Source organism: Triticum dicoccoides, chromosome 1A, assembly GCF_002162155.2.
Source record: "Triticum dicoccoides isolate Atlit2015 ecotype Zavitan chromosome 1A, WEW_v2.0, whole genome shotgun sequence".
Classification (NCBI taxonomy): domain Eukaryota; kingdom Viridiplantae; phylum Streptophyta; class Magnoliopsida; order Poales; family Poaceae; genus Triticum; species Triticum dicoccoides.
The window spans coordinates 272,543,502-272,549,669 of NC_041380.1; the positions used below are offsets into that span (position 1 = coordinate 272,543,502).

The 6,168-nt window shown below is 53.6% G+C and overlaps 1 pseudogene; it reads left to right on the forward strand.

The window, feature by feature from the left end:
- The first annotated feature begins 1,737 nt into the window (after positions 1 to 1,737).
- On the forward strand, positions 1,738 to 5,308 carry LOC119352758 (annotated as a pseudogene).
- The last annotated feature ends 860 nt before the right edge of the window (positions 5,309 to 6,168 follow it).

Here is a 6,168-nt window from a genome sequence, read left to right on the forward strand (position 1 = left end):
AAAAACTACTGCAGTGATTCAGCTGAAAAATTCAAGTTTTAAGTTTGAAAACTGAAGTCGCAGTGAAATGTATACATCAGTGAAAGTGCTGTAGGGGTGAACCATAGGCACCAACGTTGCTAAAAAATGCAGACCAAACAGATAGTTTCTAGGTTAGCTTCTTATTGCCCAGGGTGGGTCTCACAAAAACGAAAAGTTATCATCCCACGATTATTGAAGTTGCCATTGTATTGAAATCAAAGTTGTCATTGTGTAGATGTCAAAATTGCCACGTGATAATTTTTAATACAATACTTAAAAAGAAAAATAGGTGCCAATTTTGGAAACAATTTTCTTTATCGACTTAGTTTTGAACATCTTGTCGAAACAATGTCGAAGACAGGATAATAGTCTGAGTAGCGGCTTGAGAGGTACTAAATCAAATCAAAGTTTCCGAAATAGTAGCATATAAAAAAGCGTCGGCGCTATTGCCTTTGTCACTTGTATAAGTAGGGGCTATATTCCAGCGAAAATACAAAGGTGCATATGGGTGCGTGCGCACTCACATGAATAGTATATTTATAAAAAATATTAGAAAAATTAAAAATTTCTGAAATTTTACGGTATGAAACTTAGTCGATCATTCTACTCACGTGTGAAGTTTCATGATGTATTAGCCCCCATGGTATTCTTAGAGGGTGTTTGTTTTCAGAGACTTATTGGTTTAGGACTTAAAAAAGTTCCTATAAGTCCCATCTAAACCAAACATGAGGGACTTATAGGGACTTAAAATGGGTATTTGAGACTTATGAAATAAGACTCAAGAAGAGTCTTATAGGGACTTATAGTTGTAATATGGTTTTATAGGAACTTATAAGTCCCAGGAACCAAACAGATAGGGACTTTTTAAGGACTTATAAGTTGGGACTAAAAAAAGTCCTAAGACTTATAAACCAAACAGGGCCTTAGTAAATGCAATCCTATTATTCATTAAACAATGTTTATTAATATAGCTTCAATTTTGTCAATTTTGCCTAGATTACCATATACTTCCTCCGTCCGAAAATACTTGTCATCAAATGAATAAAAAGGGATGTATCTACGTCTAGATATATCCCTTTTTATTCATTTTGATGACAACTATTTTCGGACGGAGGGAGTATGTGATTTCTTCATGAAACATATGCAAGTATACCAGTTGACTATGTATATTACAAAAATAAATTCAGTTTTTTTTAATTTTATCTAGCATTTTTCAAATTTACCATTCATAAACGAGATTGCTAAGTTTCAGTCGACTAAGACTTAACGAATTCTCAGTCAATGCTATGTTTGTGAGATCTTACATTGAGATCCATGCAAATTTTTCTTTTAATTTTTCTTACTTCTTTTTATATATCGTGTCACTTGATTAAGACTTCCTTAAAACTCAGTCGACTGAAATCTAACTACACCCATTTCATAAAGGATGCGCACGTACCCATATTCACAAAAATCCGCGTCCTATATTCCGTTCCCTAAAAGATCACGTGCGAAACAACTTCTCTTGGTTCTCCTCGAATTGTGACACAGAAATAGTCCACCATCTATTTGGGCGTAGCTGCCTCAACCTTTCCGTCCCGTCCTTGCCTAGCCAGTTCTCTCGTGCCTCCATTGCGCGGCCGGGAGGGCGACGTCGCCAGCCAGCCAGCAGCGCTGCGAGCGACCTCGCTCGGCTCGGCCCGGCCCCGCCGACTGGAACGCACGGGAGACGTGACCATGGGCACGATGGGACACCACCAGCGGTCGCGCTCCGCCTCCGGGAGCCCCTCGGCGACGCGCTCATCAAACGCCACCGAGCTTGACTTCGCCGCGGTCGACCTAGAGTGCCCCTTCGGCGGCATCGATGCCCTCGGCGCCGTGGAGCTCCGCGAGACGGCGTACGAGATTTTCTTCATGTCCTGCCGCTCCTCCGGTGGCGCTGCAGCGTCGAGCCCCGGGGCGCGGGGCGGCGGCGCGTCGGAGGGGGAGGTGTCGTCACCGGTGGCCGGCGCGGGGGCGAGGGGCGGGAGCGCCGTCATGAGCAGCAAGGTGAAGAAGGCGCTGGGGCTCAAGCCGAGGCGGTCCGCGCCGACGATGGTGCGCACCTTGAGCCAGAATTCAGGCCCGGTCTCTCCCGGCGAACACGGCGACCGATGACGTCGGCGGAGATCATGCGGCAACAGATGCGGGTGACCGAGCAGAGCGACGCGCGGCTCCGCCGAACGCTCATGCGCGCCGTCGTCGGACAGGTCCGGATGCGCACCCATGCATGCATGGCGATTTTCCCTCGCATCCATGCAATGCACGTGCCCTTGGTCGGTCGTGGAATTATCTATCCATTTATTATTTCCACAGGTTGGGAAGAAGCCTGATTCCATCGTCCTGCCATTGGAGCTACTTCGGCAGCTGAAGCCGTCCGAGTTCACCGACGACGAGGAGTACCACCAGTGGCAGTTCCGGCAGATCAAGCTCCTAGAGGCAGGCCTCCTCCTGCACCCGTCCCTCCCGCTCGACCGCCTCCACGCCGCCGTGCTCCGTTTCCGCGAGGTGATGCGGGCCACGGAGATCCGCGCCATCGACACGGGCAAGGGCTCCGACGCGATGCGGGTCCTGACCAACGCCGTGCACGCGCTCGCGTGGCGCCCCGGCAGCGGCAGCGACGCGTGCCACTGGGCCGACGGCTACCCGCTCAACGTGCTCCTCTACGTGTCCCTCCTCCGGACCGTCTTCGACCACAGGGAGCCCACCGTGGTGCTAGACGAGGTGGACGAGCTGCTAGAGCTCATCAAGAAGACGTGGCCGATCCTGGGCGTCGGTCGGGCGGTGCACAACGTGTGCTTCGCCTGGGTCTTCTTCCAGCAGTACGTGGTGACCGAGCAGGCCGAGCCGGACCTCGCGTCCGCGACTCTCGCCCTGCTCGCCGACGTGGCGGCCGACGCCAAGCAGGGGAGCCGCGAGTCCCAGTCCCGTGACCCGGTGTACGCCAAGGTGCTCCTCAGCGCGCTCGGCAAGATGCAGGAGTGGTCGGAGAAGCGGTTGCTGGACTACCACGAGAGGTACGAGAGAGGCACCGGCGGGACTGCCACGGAGGGCATGGAGATATTGCTGTCCTTGGCGCTTGCCGCAGGCAAGATCGTCGCCGACCGAGAATACGCGGGCACCGGGAACTTCACCGCCGACCGCGTCGACTACTACATCAGGTGTTCCATGAAGAACATCTTCACCAAAGTGAGCCCGTGCTTCATCACGTAGGAAAAACAAGAAACCATTAGCCCTACCATCAAGCTGTCGGACACAATTTGATATGATCGCCGGACATGATATATATGATTCCAGATACTCGAGAATGGCATGGGAGAGGCAGACCCTGCAAACGACCCCGGCGTGGTCCTGACGCGGCTGGCAAGGGAGACGGAGCAGCTGGCCATGTTCGAGCGCACCAACTTCAGCCCGCTGCTGAGGCGGTTGCACCCGGCCCCCATAGCGGTCGCCGCAGTCACCCTGCACGGCTGCTTCGGCGTGGTGCTGAGAGAGTACCTGGGCAAGGTCACCATCCTGACGGAGGAGCTCGTCCGCGTGCTCCACTCGGCGAATCGCCTGGAGAAGGCCCTGGCGCAGATGACCGCCGAGGACGCGGCGGACTGCGAGGACGACCGGGCAAGGGCCGTCGTCGGCGACATGGAGCCCTACGAGGTGGAGGCAGTGGTGATGAGCTTGCTCAAGGCTTGGATGGATGACAGGCTTCGGATCGGCAGCGACTGCCTCCTTAGAGCCAAAGAAACCGAGGTAATGAAGAACACTTCGATCTCTGGTGGATGAAGTGAAGCTGGAATTCGTAGAGCTTGACATTGTTTTTGTAGAGCTGGATTCCCAAGTCCAAGGAGGAGCCTTTCCCCGCGTCGGCAATAGAGTTGATGAGGCTGTCCAGGGCGACCATCGACGAGTTCTCTGACATTCCGGCCACCGCAAAAGACGACGTGGTTCAGGCGCTCGTCGACGGCCTCGACTCAATCTTTCAAGACTACATCTCCTTCGTCGCATCATGTGGTAAACGATCCGATCAAACTCAATCCCGTTAAATAAACTTAGCATGCCATGCCATCATCGATCGATAGACTTGCTTCAATCCAAATGCAGGGTCGAAGCAGACCTACGTCCCTCCCCTCCCGGCGCTGACGAGGTGCAACCAGGACTCGGGCTTCTTCCGGCTGTGGAAGAAGGCGGTGCTGCCGTCGTGCCAAGCGCCGGAGGCCAACCCGCGCGGCGGCGCCTCGCAGCACACCCCGCGGCCATCCATAAGCCGCGGCACGCAGCGCCTCTACGTCCGCCTCAACACGCTCCACTACGTCCTCACCCACCTCCAGGCCATCGAGGAGCCGCTCTCGTCACTCTCCTCTGCCTCCGGCGGTAACCGGGTGGCAACTTCCGTCAACTTCGACCGCACCCGCGCCGCGGCCCAGTCGGCGGTGTCCCACGTCGCCGAGGTGGCCGCATTCCGGCTCATCTTCCTCGACTCGCGCCACTCCTTCTACCAGGGCCTATACATCCGCAACGTCGTCGACACACGCATCCGGCCGGTGCTCCGCGCGCTGAAGCAGAACCTGTCGTTCCTCGTGTCCGTGCTCGTTGACCACGCGCAGCCAGTGGCTGTGCGGGAGGTGATGAAGGCCTCGTTCCAGGCGTTCCTGATGGTCCTCCTCGCCGGCGGCAACGACCGGACTTTCACTAGGGCGGACCACGGGATGGTGGAGGAGGACTTCCGGAGCCTGAAGCGCGCCTTCTGCACGTGCGGCGAGGGCCTGGTCCCCGAGGACGTGGTGGTGCAGGAGGCGGAGGCCGCAGAGGGCGTCGTTGAGCTCATGGCTCGGTCGACGGAGCATCTCATCACGGCGTTCGGCGCCGCCACGTCGGAGTCCATCGCGGGCGTGCGAGAATACGAGGACAGCGACGGGGGCACGACCCACGTACCGCCGACGAGGCAGTGGGGCCCTGCGGACCCAAACACCATCCTCCGCGTCTTGTGCCACCGCGACGACGAGGCCGCCAACCAGTTCTTGAAGCGCACGTTCCAGCTCGCCAAGCGGCGGTGATGTCGGCCAAATGCTCGAAGAATGAGTCTAGGTGCTACTATACTTTTTTAGTCCCATTACTGCAACAACAACAGTTGCGGCTACGTGGGCTGTATCTGTGCCGGCCCAAGTGAGCGGCCTATGTAATGCGTTCAGGTGTGAGTGTGCCTTGTTAAATAGCCGTTGCTAAAGCGTGAGGGTTGAGGATCCATGTACTGCCAAGTGCCAACTTTCCTAAAAAAAATGTACTATCAACTTCACTATCTCTGTTCCCGAGCAATGCTAGACCCACGTACAGTTACGTGAGGTTTTTACGCAAATGCTGATTTGGACGTAATTAATTGGTTTAGGATTAGTGGCTCGGGCCCACCTCAGTTAAAATCAGGAGGGAGGAGAGTATGTATGGAAGGGTACGTAAGATTACGTAGGATTTTTTCGTAGGTGTAGAATTATCGCTCTGTTCCCTACTCGGGACCTCTCTAATCGTCTTCCTCCACAAGTCACTCTATCCTTGTGTTCTATGAACCAAGACCTAGCTTGAAGCAGGAGAGTGCACCTGGTCGGTAGGTATCTACAACTAGTGACGGAGCCAGGAAAATCGAATGAGGGGGGCTAAGTGTTGCTAAGCCTTGTTGGGGAAGGACAATCCAACAGAATACATAATTTCAGCAGCAAAATGTCACTGTTCATGTTAATACTAGGCTTAAATCAATAATGTTAGGGGGCTAGGCCACTGCTGACACCCCTGTCTTTGCCAATGTCTACAACATTTTATCACATCCACTTGTTTCTTCCCATTTTTCTTCGGTTCATAAATTCCAGGCAAATGGCGTGGATCCTTCAGGAATCCACGCAAAACGCAACCATGTACCTCTGCTAGGGAGGAGTGAATTTCAAGTGAATCAATGGCGAAATCCGGCAAGCCCACGCTCCCGACGCACATGACGGCGGTGGAACTAACTTGGCAAAGCTACAACAGCTGGTTGCGGGCATCATCATACGGGATCCAAGCTTTTAAATCTAGGCCAATACGACCGATATATAGGCCGATATATCACTTTTGGGCCTCTACCGATATAAACATAACATATCATTTTCC